Below are 15034 nucleotides of genomic sequence, written 5' to 3'. Positions count from 1 at the left end.
TTGCAAATCATAAACTAAATAACAGCATGCAATGTCAATCAGCTGCATCAAGGGCCAGCAAGATATTGTTGTGTATTAAAAGAGGCATGGACTCGCGGGACAGGGATATAATATTACCACTTTACAAAGCATTAGTGAGGCCTCATCTAGAATATGCAGTTCAGTTCTGGGCTCCAGTTCATAGAAAGGATGCCCTGGAGTTGGAAAAAATACAAAGAAGAGCAACGAAGCTAATAAGGGGCATGGAGAATCTAAGTTATGAGGAAAGATTACCTATTTAGCCTTGAAAAAAGACGACTAAGGGGGGACATGATTAACTTGTATAAATATATGAATGGCACATACAAAAAATATGGTGAAATCCTGTTCCATGTAAAACCCCCTAAAAAAACAAGGGGGCACTCCCTCCGTCTGGAAAAAGAAAGGTTCAACCTGCAGAGGCGACAAGCCTTCTTTACTGTGAGAACAGTGAATTTATGGAATAGTCTACTGCAGGAGCTGGTCACAGCAGGGACAGTAGATTGCTTTTAAAAAGGCTTAGATAATTTCCTAGAACAAAAAAATATTAGCTCCTATGTGTAGAAATGTTTGACTTCCCCTTTCCCATCCCTTGGTTGAACTTGGTGGACATGTGTCTTTTTTCAACCATACAAACTATGTAACTATGTACTGCCAATTAGGTGTGGGGTTGTATTTATATCTGCTTCCTCCACCTGGTCTTTGCTTGTCATTCTCCTAGTCTTCTGTTGTTCTGATCAAGCTCTGACACTCCCTGTACTTCTGACTTCTGCACTTTTTGGAAACGGACTTCGGCTTGTCTCTTGTTAACCCTTTGTTTACCGATTTTGATTATCTGATCCCAGCTCGTTCTGACCTCTGCTGTAACCTGATTTCCACTTGCTCTGTTTTGGACTTTCTGTTTACCCTCTGTCTGGCTTGTTATACTGTTCAGGTTTGCCTGCATTGCACCTCTTATGCTACACTGAACTCTGCTAAGACATCCTGGGTTCTATGCAGCAAAGACCATCCCACCTTGCGATCGGATCTGGCGGAAACCTTAGAGTAGCCTTAGACTCTGTAGATCAGAGTTGTGACAGATTTGAGATTGTGGTTTTATGTGCACGCTCTCTCCCGGCAGTCTCCAGCAGCCTTAGGGGAATCGCTCAACTTGCAATTCCATAACATAATCACAAGCCCATTTATATTATCCTTTCACGATGGAACCTATGCAAGCCCTGTTTTATCAGATGCACGATCTGGCTCAGTTGGTACAAGGTCTGGCCGTGAGGGTCCAACGGCATGAAACTACGCAGTTATTCCAGTGGCAACTCCGGTGCAACCTATGGTGAACTTACCTGATCGTTTCTCTGGTGATCGTAAGTTGTTTGTTAATTTTCGGGAGAGCTGTAAATTATATTTTCAACTAAGACCTATCTCCTCTGGTCTCCTCACTCATCATTGTAGCTGTTGTTGGTTTACAAACCTACCGCCCAATTTCACCCTTTAGAAAATTCAGTCCACTTAGTCCCTTCTCCTTCCCTCGCCCATGTACAGCTCCCATGCACTATTCACTTTGTTGAATCACCTTAACCCATCTCATCCCACTGCTCAACATAAAGGTTGCTCTCATAAATCACTGAACCATCTACTGTCTCTTTCCATTCTCCTGCTACTATCTGCAGGGGACATCTCTCCCAACCCTGGTCCTCCCTTTTCTACTGCCAAGCTCAACCACTTACCTGCCACACATAGAAACCCTGCAAATCTCCTCAACATTTCTTGTATGTCTTCTCCTGTCTCTTTTAACTGTGCGCTCTGTAATTCTCGGTCCGTGGGCAACAAACTCAACTTTATTCATGACTTATTCCTTTCTAACTCTCTCAACCTCCTAGCTCTTACAGACACATGGCTTCACCTGTCTGACACTGCTTCTCCTGCTGCCCTGACTTATGGTGGTCTCCACTTGTCTCATGCCCCCAGACCTGAGAACAGGCAGGGTGGGGGAATAGACACACTTCTCTCCCCACACTGTACTTTCCAGGTCATTCCCCCTGTCCCCTCACTCACATTCCCCTCCTTTGAAGTCCACACCCTCAGACTCTTTCACCCTTGTTCCCTCAGAGAGGCAGTTGTCTACCGCCCCCACCGGGCTCACCCGGCCAATTCCTGAATCATTTTGCTGCCTGGCTTCCACAATTTCTATCCTCTGAAACACCCACCCTCATCATAGGTGACTTCAACATCCCCATTGATAACCCAATCTCCTCATCTGCCTCCCAGTTTCTATCTTTAACCTCCTCCCTAGGTCTGTCACAACTTACTAACTCTCCTACACATGAAGACGGGCATTCACTTGACCTGGTCTTCTACCGTCTCTGCTCAGTTTCTGACTTTATTAACTCTCCTCTCCTGCTCTCTGACCACCTTCTCTCCTTTACTATCAAATATTCTCTGCCTCCTCAGGTCATGCCATTAACACTCAGCAACTCATAGACAGTCTACAGTCCTCATTGTCCCCTATATCTTCCATCTCCTGTCCCAATCTGGCCACCAAACATTATAATAACACTCTCAAAAACGCATTGGGGGGGCGGAGCTAGCTGTGCTGTGTGATGGTCGCTTGATCCCGGAGCTCCTCATAGAGACACTGACTTCTACAGCTGGAGGGCTGCTAAACTGCACGAAATGGTTTGTACAAATAGAGATAAGTCGTGTGAACACCGGGGGACACCGAAAGTTGGGAAGTCGCAAGCGGAGATGGAGAGGTTTCTCCACAAGAAGCATGCTTCCCCGGCGAGTAAAACCAAGATGGCGCCGATACCGCCGCACCCGCCAGAAGAAAGCAGGGGAGACGACTCTGATGAGGACAGCTCAGGTACGCAATCTGATGCCGCAGGCGGGGTAGACCCTCTCCCTATCACTCGCACCTTTTTGAAAAAAGCCCTGGCCAGTGCAATGTCTCCGGTCCTGAAAGAATTATCCCCTATCAAGATGGACATTCAACACGTGGGGCAGAGGGTAGGGATACTGGAAGACACCCAGTCGGCCATTATACAGCAGGCAGACGCCTTGCAGACAGTGATGGCCTCGCAGTTCACGCACATGAATCAAGCATATTTGCAGTTGGAGGATCAGGAGAACCGCAGCAGGCGGAAGAACATCAGGCTGCGCGGTATTCCGGAGTCTATCACTACCGAGGATATTTTGCCCACAGTGAGAAACTTATTCACATTATTATTGGGTCAAGACAAGGCAGAACAAGTTATAATAGAACGTGCTCACAGAGCGCTGAGACCAAAACCGGCAAAGGAGGAACCGCCTAGAGATGTCATTTGTGGACTGCTCAACTTTCTGGATACGGCGGCCATTTTGACGGCCGCGAGGGGGTCTTCGGACCTGAAATTTGCAGATCATAAGATCATGGTTTTTCAGGATCTGGCGGCGAGTACTTTGGCCAAGCGACGCATGTTGAAACCCCTGACTGAAGCCCTGAGAATGCAGAAGATTCCCATTCGCTGGCTATTCCCATTCGGATTGGCGATTTTAAAAGAGGGTAAGCAAATTACTATCCGCACCCCGGAGGATCTCGACAAGGCCTGGTCCAAATTGGGCATGGAGAAGATTGCTGTACCAGATTGGATGCCGATACAAAGGGACACTTTATCGCCAGGTGTACCTGACCCACATGGGTGGAAAAAAAAACAGAAATTCAAGGCCCCACGCAGCAGGAAGAGAGCGGATACACAGTCTGGGGACTGAACTTCATACTCTGAGCTTCTTGAAATGGGACTACCTCATTGATATTATTTGCAGCGGTGGTTATGGCACTGAAAATGTCGTGGAAAGGTTTGATGTTAGGTGCTTACCACCGAGGATATTATCTGTTATTGCTTGCAAATTGATATAGGGGTAGGTCCCCTTCTGGGCCTTTTTCTATGCTCTCATCCCTCCATATATTGTTGCATTGATATACTGCTATATTGTTATATTGATATATTTTCGTTTATTATCTGTATTCACTTACACATAGAAGTCAGTGTTCTCCATACCTATCTCAAAATGCTGGGTACCTTCTTCCCACCCCCCCCCCACTATGTCATTCGTGGGCTGTCTTGTATTGGCTTGATATGCGGTCTCTATGGGATAAGAGGCGCATTCTATACACTATATTATACAGGTTATGGTACAGACCCACTTTCTTCTCTTAAGTTCTTGATGTTTATAGTTGATTGTATGTTTTATTCGTGTCCGGTACTACTATCTTCACTGAGGTCATTAGCTGACAAGGTCAGTTGGTTAATATGACGCCGCTTACTTATCTGACGCTCAATGTAAATGGGTTTGGCACACCCCAAAAAAGGTCCCAGATCTTCTCTATGCTGAGACAAGATACGCCAGGGGTGTTAATGCTGCAGGAGACGCATTTTAGACATAATCATATACCCAAATTGCCAGGGTCCACATATAGCCAATGGTTCCACAGCACTCACACATCTGCCTCGAGGGGGGTTTCCATAGGTATTCATAAAGATCTACCTTTCCAGGTGGAAGCCTCGAAAATTGATCTACAGTGCAGATATGTCTTTCTGAAGGGGTCCATTTGCAACACAAAAATGACCATAGCCAGTTTATATGCTCCTAACGACAAACAAATAACCTGGCTGTTAAAGGTCCTGCGTCTATTTAAGAGGTTTGGAGAAGGGATGTTGGTGGTTGGAGGGGATTTGAACTTAGTGTTAGATTCTGATTTAGACCTCGGCCACACGAAGACAATCGCCTCAAGCCATGCATAAACTTCGTTTCATGCTACATAGCTGTCAATTAATTGATGCTTGGCGGGTGTCCCATCCTCAGGATAGGGATTACACTTTTTATTCACACAGGCATAAAGAGTACAGTAGATTGGATTACATTCTTGTGTCCTCTTCGTGCCTTTTGAATTTACAGTCAACGTCCATTGGACATATAACTGTCTCAGATCATGCCCCAGTTACTACAGTGATTCACGTACAAGATCTGCCCTGTAGCTCATGGTCATGGCGGCTTAATGACACTGTCCTCTCGGACGAAGCAAACAGGTCGGCTCTAAATAAGAAATTGGAGGAGTATTTCTGTTTAAACATAACTAATGATGTTTCGATGCCCATGGTATGGGAAGCCCACAAGGCATATATTCGTGGGGAACTTATTGCATTATGTTCACATTTAAAGAGGGAAAGGACTAAGCTAATAAGGGGCATGGAGAATCTAAGTTATGAGGAAAGATTAAAATAACTAAACCTATTTAGCCTTGAGAAAAGACGACTAAGGGGGAACATGATTAACTTATATTAATATATGAATGGCGCATACAAAAAATATGGTGAAATCCTGTTCCATGTAAAACCCCCTCAAAAAACAAGGGGGCACTCCCTCCGTCTGGAGAAAAAAAGGTTCAACCTGCAGAGGCGACAAGGCTTCTTTACTGTGAGAACTGTGAATCTATGGAATAGCCTACCGCAGGAGCTGGTCACAGCAGGGACAGTAGATGGCTTTAAAAAAGGGTTAGATAATTTCCTAGAACAAAAAAATATTAGCTCCTATGTGTAGAAATTTTTCCTTCCCTTTTCCCTTCCCTTGGTTGAACTTGATGGACATGTGTCTTTTTTCAACCGTACAAACTATGTAACTATGTAACTATGTAACTAAGAAAATGAATACTATATTAACACAGATCTCGACATTAGAAAGGCTCCATAAGCGAGTCGTTAAAGCCTCGGTCCGCACAGAAATAGACTCTCTTAGGCAACAACTGAAAGATCTGGTAAATGTCCAGGCAGTTAAATCATTCCAGCGACTTAAATGTAAAATTTATATGCATGGTGATAGAGGTTCAAAGATGATGTCTAGAATGCTTAAATCACAAACGGAAAAATCATTTGTGTCTTCGATACGTACGGTTTCATGTCAAAAGGTTAATACCACACCCCAGGTGGCAGAGGCTTTTAGGCAATTCTACGCTAATCTCTACAACTTAGATCACTCTGAGTTGCGAGATCCATCTCCTGCAACGTCGGGTAATAAGATTGGAGCAATACAACATTTTCTGAATAGTCTTGACTTCCCCAAATTGTCAGATGTTGAGAATGCATCCCTTTTAGCTCCCTTCACTTTGAACGAATTAAAATCTAGTCTGGCCTCTATTCCCTCAGGGAAATGTCCTGGGCCGGACGGCCTACCCATAACATATTATAAACATTTTAGTACAACTTTACTCCCTCATTTTCTGGAAGTCTGTAATTCGCTGCTAACGGGTTCTTCCCTTCCGAAGCAGGCATTGGAAGCCTACATCACTTTGATACCCAAAGAAGGGAAGAGCCCGGAAGAGTGTGCAAGCTATAGGCCTATTTCGCTGCTGAATACCGATGTTAAGTGGTGGGCGAAGCTACTAGCCAGCAGAATAGCCAAGTTTTTTCCAAACTTGATAGTGGAGGACCAAGTAGGGTTTGTTCCACGGAGGGAGGGCAAATATAACATAACCAGAGTGATAAACGGGATACAATATGCTAAGGGAAGGGGCATTCCTCTTGTCCTTTTGGGAACTGATGCCGAAAAGGCATTTGACAGGGTCAGCTGGGATTATATCAGGGAGGTCCTGGGGAAATTTAACTTTCCGCAATCATTTATTCGAGCCATTTTTTCGCTATATACCCAACCGTCAGCTAGAATCAGAGTAAATGGTTCGCTGTCTGATCCCTTTTCTATTAAAAATGGCACTCGTCAGGGATGCCCGCTATCTCCAGCTCTGTTCATACTGACATTGGAACCTCTATTGCTGACTATTAGACAAAATGTTGATGTTAGGGGATTGAAAGTTGGAGAGGTAGAGCATAAAATTGCAGCCTTTGCTGATGACTTGCTTCTGCTAATTTCCAATCCGCTATCAGCAATACCCCACATAATTGCTCTATTTGACGAATTTGGTTTTATTTCAAATTTCAAAATTAACCTTAGTAAATCAGAAGCGCTTAACATTAACGCCTCACCACGGATTATCTCACAACTGCATAGTTGTACTCCGTTTAAGTGGCCTCCCAAAGCCATAAAATTTTTGGGGATAATGATCCCAGCTGACCTTGGGGAACTGTTCTCCATTAACTACAAACCCCTCTTTAGTAAAATCCGCTCACAAATAGGGGCTCTTAAGTTGCCATTCCTCTCGTGGTTCGGTAGGAAAAACATACTGACTACGTACATACTAACACAGATCATGTACCTGCTGACTGCCTTGCCCATTGGAGTCCCGAGAAGCTATTTCCGTAGCTTACAATCCCTGTTTACATCTTTCTTATGGCATCCTAAACGACCCAGACTAACATATAACCTTCTCTCACAGAAAAGAGAACAGGGAGGGATTTCGCTTCCTGACCTGGAATTGTATTCTTATGCTAACCATCTCTCACGTTGGACGCAGTTAGCGGATGGGGGTAATAACACACTGTCTGTAGTTATATTAAGAACACTTATGGGGTCGGACACGTTTCAATTACTATGGGTGCGAGATGACCTGATAACGAAAAGGGGGGATCTGAGTCCTATCACTAAGGGAATGATTCGTGCATGTCACACTGCAGGAGCTCTGAACATGACGGGGAAACTCCTTTCCCCATTGGCACCACTGAGTGTTCTACCGGCCTTCCTGGGTAGGAAGCCCGACAGAACAGCAGACTTTTGGAGGAACCTACAGGCCGTCAAGATATCGACTCTCCTGGATCCGTTGGGCCCTCCAAGCCTTGCACAGATATTCGAGGAACAGGGGTTGAGGCGTCCGAATGCTTTGCAAGTGGCAGATTATGCAGCTACATCAGATATGTTCAGGTCAATCTCCAAGACATTCCAGACTGATCCGACATGGTTGGAAAATTACACACTATTGCCAGCTACTCCTGCAAAGATACTGTCCAAATTGTATAGAGGTCTCCTAATGGGGAAGTCGGAACAGAAACCCCACTATTTGGGGGCTTGGGAGAGAGAATTGGGGAAAACCTTTTCCAAAAGTGAATTGGACTATATATTGAAGCATGCACATGGTTTCTCCAGATGTGTGCGGATACAGGAGAACTCTTATAAGCTGGTCACGAGATGGTATCGGACGCCTGAATTCCTTGCCTCTATAGGGCTAGTGAAAGTTAATAAGTGCTGGAGATGTCAGGAAGGGTCAGGTTCTTACCTACACATATGGTGGAATTGTCCTAGAATAATTAGTTTTTGGAAGGGGATTGAGAGTTCTATCAACAAGATCTGCTCTACGCAGATTAAGTTATCAGCAGAATTAGTGTTCTTGTGGCTACCTCAAACTGGCTTTACACCTTCCACATATAACCTGCCGACACAGATGATCTCGGCAGCCAAGCTGCTTGTGCCCACATTGTGGAGACAAACTAAGCCACCCACAATAGAATTATGGTCTGAGAAAATGCAGCATATTTGTCGTATGGAGGAGTTGGCAGCCTGGGTAACTCAAACCAGGGACCGTTTTCTAAAAGTGTGGAGCCCATGGATGGCCCACGGCAGGGACAAAACGGGTTCTAAGTGAGGCCTAGATATCTTTCCAATTTTCTTTATATATAGTGTACATTTTTTGGGTAATGCCTTTGTCAGGCCGACACACAGATTCTGGGGGCAACATGAAACATGAAGTAAATTTTCTCTTTATATATAACTGATTAACAGTGATGTAGTACTGGAATAGTTATTCGTATGTTATACATCGGTTAATGTATTGTTTGTGATGTCTCTCACAGTTATTGGATAATTAACTACCGTAGAGGGCAAGATTTGTTAAATTACATGTGGGTACTCTTCTTTGTCAGGATTCTATTGCCTTTGCGTCACCAGCAGGTGATTTATTTTACCTTTGTCTTTACCCATACGTTAAATGCTAAAAGTCTGTAATTTTACGTTAACTTGCTCCAAGTCACGCAGTATAATAACTGTATGTTATGTATTATTTACTGTTGAATAAAAAGAGATTTTTCAACAAAAAAAAACGCATTGGAAGAAGCAGCCCCCCCTACACTCCAGACCACCCGACAAAGACGATGACAACCCTGACACACGCCTCAATCCCGCTTTCTTCAGCGGTGCTCGAGATGTGCCGAACGTCTGTGGAGAATATCGCATTTGACTGCAGATTTCCTCCATTACAAATTTATGCTCAAAACCTACAACTCTGCCCTTCACTGCGCCAAACAAGTCTACTTCACCTTTCTCATCTCCACACTATCTAATTTTCCAAAACGTCTCTTTGATACTTTTCACTCCCTCCTTAGTCCTAAAGTGCAGATACCGATCACAGATCTCAGTGCTGAAGACCTGGCCACTTATTTTAAAATTAAAATTGACAACATCCGGCATGATATTATCTCCCAGTCCCTCGAGTAACATCGATCCCCTTCCCTCCTGCACTCCCTCTTCTTCACTTTCAGCATTTGACCCAATAACAGAAGAAGTCTCTAGGCCTCCTCTTCTCGTCATACTACCTATCCTAGTGATCCTACCCCCTCACACCTTATCCAGTCCCTCTCCCCAGCTGTCACTAGTCACCTGACTCAAATTTTTAACATCTCTCTTTCTGCTGATATTTTTCCCTCCTCTTTTAAACATGCCATTATAAACCCATTACTGAAAAAAACAACTCTTGACCCATCCAGCGCTGCTAATTACCGACCAGTCTCTAATCTGCCCTTCATCTCCAAACTCCTGGAACGCCTGGTTTACTCTTGCCTTATCCGCTATCTCTCTGCTAACTCCATTCTAGACCCCATACAATCTGGTTTCCGCACTCTACACTCCACAGAGACAGCCCTTACTAAAGTCTCAAATGATTTCTTGGCAGCTAAATCGGACGGTAAATCCTCTCTCCTTATTCTTTTGGATCTCCCTGCAGCCTTTGACACTGTAGACCACAAACTCCTACTTAACATGCTCCACTCTATTTGCCTTAAAGACACAGCTCTCTCTTGGTTTTCCTCCTATCTCTCTGACTGCTCGTTCAGTGTGTCATTTGCTGGTTCCACTTCTTCTCCTCTTCCACTTGCTATCGGGTTTCCTCAGGGATCAGTCCTAGGTCCGCTCCTCTTTTCTCTCTGCACAGCGCCTATTGGACAAACTATCAGCAGATTTGGCTTCCAGTACCATCTCTACGCTGATGACACCCAATTATATGCCTCTTCCCATGACATCACCCCCGCTCTAATACAAAACACCAGTAATTGTCTGTCCGCTGTCTCTAACATCATGTCCTCTCTCTATCTGAAACTGAATCTTTCTAAAACTGAGATCCTTGTCTTCCCCCCATCTACTAACCTACCCAAACCTGATGTCTCTATCTCAGTGTGTGGCACTACCAAAACTCCTAAGCACCGCACCCGCTGTCTCGGGGTTATTTTTTACTTCGATCTTACCTTTACTCCTCACATTCAATCACTTACACGCTCCTGTCATTTTCATCTCAAAAACAACTCAAGACTCCGCCCTTTTCTTACTGAGGAAACAGCGAAAACTCTTATTTTTGCTCTGATTCACTCTCGTCTTGACTACTGTAACTCATTATTAGTTGGTCTTCCCCTCACTAAACTCTCCCCTCTCCAATCTATCCTCAATGCAGCAGCCAGGCTCATCTTTCTGACCAACCACTACACCAATGCCTCTACCCTGTGCAAATCACTACACTGGTTGCCCATCCCCTTTAGGATTAAATTCAAATTTATTACTCTCACCCACAAAGCTCTCCACAGTGCTGCATTAGACATTAGATTAAAATCCTCCATAATCTGAAACTCCCACTCCCATATCTAAGATTTTTCTCGTGCTGCACCCGTCCTCTGGAATGCGCTACCACAGACAATCAGATTAATTCCCAATATCCACAGTTTTAAACGTGCCCTGAACACATCTTTTTAAACAGGCCTATAACATTCCCTAATCTGACTCCTTTCCTTGGTCATCAGAATAAGATTCCCTCACACTCCTTGCACCATACTGTATTTCATGTCCATCATACACGGATACTGACTGGTGACCCTTTTCATGCAGCTTTGTACTGAACAAACACTTTTACACTTTGTGTCTCCCTTATTTCCCTAGATTGTAAGCTCTTGTGAGCAGTGTCCTCAATCCTCCTGTCTGAATTGTAAATTAGCTTTGTCACTATGTAATGTCTGATAGTCTGTTTATATTCCGTCTAAATTGTAAAGTGCTGTGTAATATGTTGGCGCTATATAAATATAGATTATTGTTATTATTATTACTATTACATAAAAACTACATAAAAGATAAATCAGGGATGATGATTACCATAGTGTGCAAGATGGAGGCCAGACAGCACTCAGCTAAGGTAATGGTAATAATATATGCAACATATATATATATATGAAAAATATCACAAAGGGTACAAAAAACTCCTAACACAGAATGAACAATGAAGGATCATGGGCATCTATCAGACTGAAAATTTGAACAGCAGTATAAACCCATTAGTAATGGTAGAGAGACACGTAATCATTGCATCATAACCAATGCGCACTCACAAACACAAAATTGTGCATGTGAGTAGTGCATAATAGCCATATCTGCATAGTAGCAGCCATACAAACAAAGTACATACATGTGTTAGAGCAAAACCAATGATGCCTGTGAGCTTTTTGTACCCTTTATGATATTTCTCATATATATATGTTGCATATATTATTATCATTACCTTAGATGAGTGCTGTCTGGCCTCCATCTTACACATTATGGTAATCATTATGCCTGATTTATCTCTGACCAGTACGAGCGCGATACGCTTTGTCATTTGAATAAAGAAAAACCTTTTCAAGAAACCATCTTCAAGTATCATCCTTACCTACCTGCCAGGCGCCGATACCATAAATAGTTGCATGCAATTCTTTAAATACTCCTATATTTCTCAACTTGATTCCCGCAATAAGAACTTTTACTCCCAGGGATCGCAGTGGGTGGCAGACGGCTTACACTTAGAACGATACCAAATCTCCATTTATTTCCTTCAAACTGCATATGTACCCTGTAGATAGTGGCCTCCAGAGATCCCCTGTAGATAGTAAGCAGCCCCTGTAGATAGTGTCCCGCATATAGCTCCCCTGTAAATAGCACCCCACATATAGCCCCCCTGTAGAAAGTGCCCCACATATAGCTACCCCTGTAGATAGTGTCCCACATATATCTACCCCTCTAGATAGTGCCCCACATATAGCCCCCTATAGCTAGTGTCCCCATATAGCTCCCCCTGTAGATAGTGCCCACATATAGCCCTCCCTGTAGATAGTGCTCCACATATAGCCCCCCTATAGATAGTGCTCCCCATATACCTACCCCTGTATATAGTGCCCCACGTATAGCCCCCTTGTAGATAGTGCTCCACATATAGCCCCTCACACTTGATAACATTATTGCGCCATTTGCGTTCTGCCTTGCCAATCAGCGTCTTTCATCAATGCAAGCAGTGCGATGACATCATGGTGTCGCTTACATCGTTGGAATGCCCCGCCATTCAATGCTTATGCATGTAATTGTATCTGCGTCCTATAGACGCAGGTACAATTATAGTGCAGGAGGGGGTGGCGGCGGCTAGTTTCAGAGGTGCTGCCGCCCCCTCAGAGAGTCAGCAGGCCCACGCCTGTGAAGAGATACTCCTCTCGCCTCATGGACGGTTCGGCCCTGCATGGGGCCTAACACAGTACTTCTCACAGCTAAGAATATGCTACATTTGTATTCAGTCTTTCTTCAACAACCGTCTGTGAGCTAAAATTATCAGCAGCACAAATCTCTCTCCAGTACTGATAGTTTGCTATAATTTATCAGTGTAGGTAAAATGTATCTGTTTAACTCGCAAAGTATAGTGTAGACTGGATACAATTGTAACAAACGCCCATCTGTAATAAGTTTTAGGCTTCTATCAGTTTTCTTTCTCTGGGTGTAGACAAGACAGCAAGCACTACCAGCGAACAGATCTTGAAATTGTGAGGAATTAAAACACAATGTGTATTAAAAAATGTAAGAACTTAAAATTTGTTTACATAAAAGCAGAAAACCCCTTGAAGATTTAGAAAGTGGTATTTGAGAAAGTGACCTGGGTGGCTAGGCCTCACACTGATCTATTTTGACCTTCTTTAAATATAAGTCAATGAAATAATAATTCAAATTCTTCTACATTTTAGGCTTCATATCAGTGTCTCATTTGTTATAACCCAATTGTGCTATTATTGCAAAAGGGAACCATTTCTGTTTAATCTGAAAAGTCTATTAAGTGCTTAAAGATTTACATAATTCTTAATTTTCCTAAGTCATTGTAATTATACTGTTAAATGGCAGCTCTAAAAGACATGCATTTTGCAGTTGTCTATGCACAACATTGAGCATACATCCAATTAATATTGCTAGCAGTATTTGCTAACTCAACCCATCTAACTACCTTTCATTCAGGTTTTTTTTAAAATATTGTTTAAGGAAGTTTCCTCAAATTCATTACCAATTATTATATGCATATATATATATATATATATATATATATATATATATATATATATATATATATATATATATATATATATATATATATATATATATAGCACATGCTATTTATATCACTGTTATCAATGTGACACCATGCTTGAAAAAGGTCCTAAGGTTGGACAGAAACGTTGCATCCTGTTTTGCTGTTTGAAATAAATCACCTTTATTTGCCATACCGGAGTGCTGCAGGATTTATTTCTATATACATTCAATATCCTTGGATCAGGAATACCTGCTATTCACCCATATCCATTTTGGAATTTATCTTTGAGTGCTGCTTTTTTCTATTATATATACATATTATATATACGTACGTATGTATATATATATATATATATAAAAGCATAGAACACAGCAACGGCACCAGGACTTCAGAGTAGATGAAAGCAAAAAGTGGATTTTATTCACCTCAATACAGCAACGTTTCGGTTCAACAGGAACCTTTCTCAAGCCAGTTCCTGTTGAACCGAAACGTTGCTGTATTGAGGTGAATAAAATCCACTTTTTGCTTTCATCTACTCTGAAGTCCTGGTGCCGTTGCTGTGTTCTATGCTTTTGTCTATCTCTTTGGGGAATTGATTCAACCCCAGGTAACGAGCACATGGCCTGATTTCCTGGAAACCATTGGAGTGCTGTGTTCATCTACCTTTGGACTGTATATATATATATATATATATATATATATACATACAGTTAGGTCCAGAATTATTTTGACAGTGACACAAGTTTTGTCATTTTAGCGGTGTACCAAAACATATTGGATATACAGTTATATAATCAATATGAGCTTAAAGTGCAGACTCTCAACTTTAATTTGAGGGTATTCACATCATAATTTGAAGAAGGGTTTAGGAATTACAGCTCTTTAATATGTAGCTGCCTCTTTTTCAATGGACCAAAAGTAATTGGACAATTATCTCAAAAGCTATTTAATGGGCTGCATGGGCTATTCCCTCGTTAATCCATCATCAATTAAGCAGGTAAAAGGTCTGGAGTTGATTCCAGGTGTGGCATTTACATGTGGAAGCTGTTGCTGTCAACCCACAACATGAGGTCAAAGGAGGTTTCAATGCAAGTGAAACACACCATCGTTAGGCTGAAAAAATGACCTAAAATGTCCTAATCTTACTGCTGGAGAAATGTTGGCTATTGATGCACTTATCCATAACCATGACCTTACCTTCAAACCCGCTGACAAGGGGGGGGGGGCAGTCGTGGTTATGGACACAAGTACATATATGAAGGAAGCTTAAAGACTGCTGGATGATTCTGATGTATATAGAGTACTTATGAATGATTCTAAATCAGATATAGAGAAAAAAATATATTGAATATAGTGAATCAAGCATGTGATGATGGGATTATTGATTTATCTGTGAAGAAATTTCTTATTATAGTATATCCCATTACTCCTTACCTATACTTGTTGCCTAAAATACATAAACGTCTTGTTGATCTT

This window comes from Rhinoderma darwinii, chromosome 1, assembly GCF_050947455.1.
Source record: "Rhinoderma darwinii isolate aRhiDar2 chromosome 1, aRhiDar2.hap1, whole genome shotgun sequence".
Lineage (NCBI taxonomy): Eukaryota > Metazoa > Chordata > Amphibia > Anura > Rhinodermatidae > Rhinoderma > Rhinoderma darwinii.
This window is presented reverse-complemented; position numbering follows the sequence as displayed.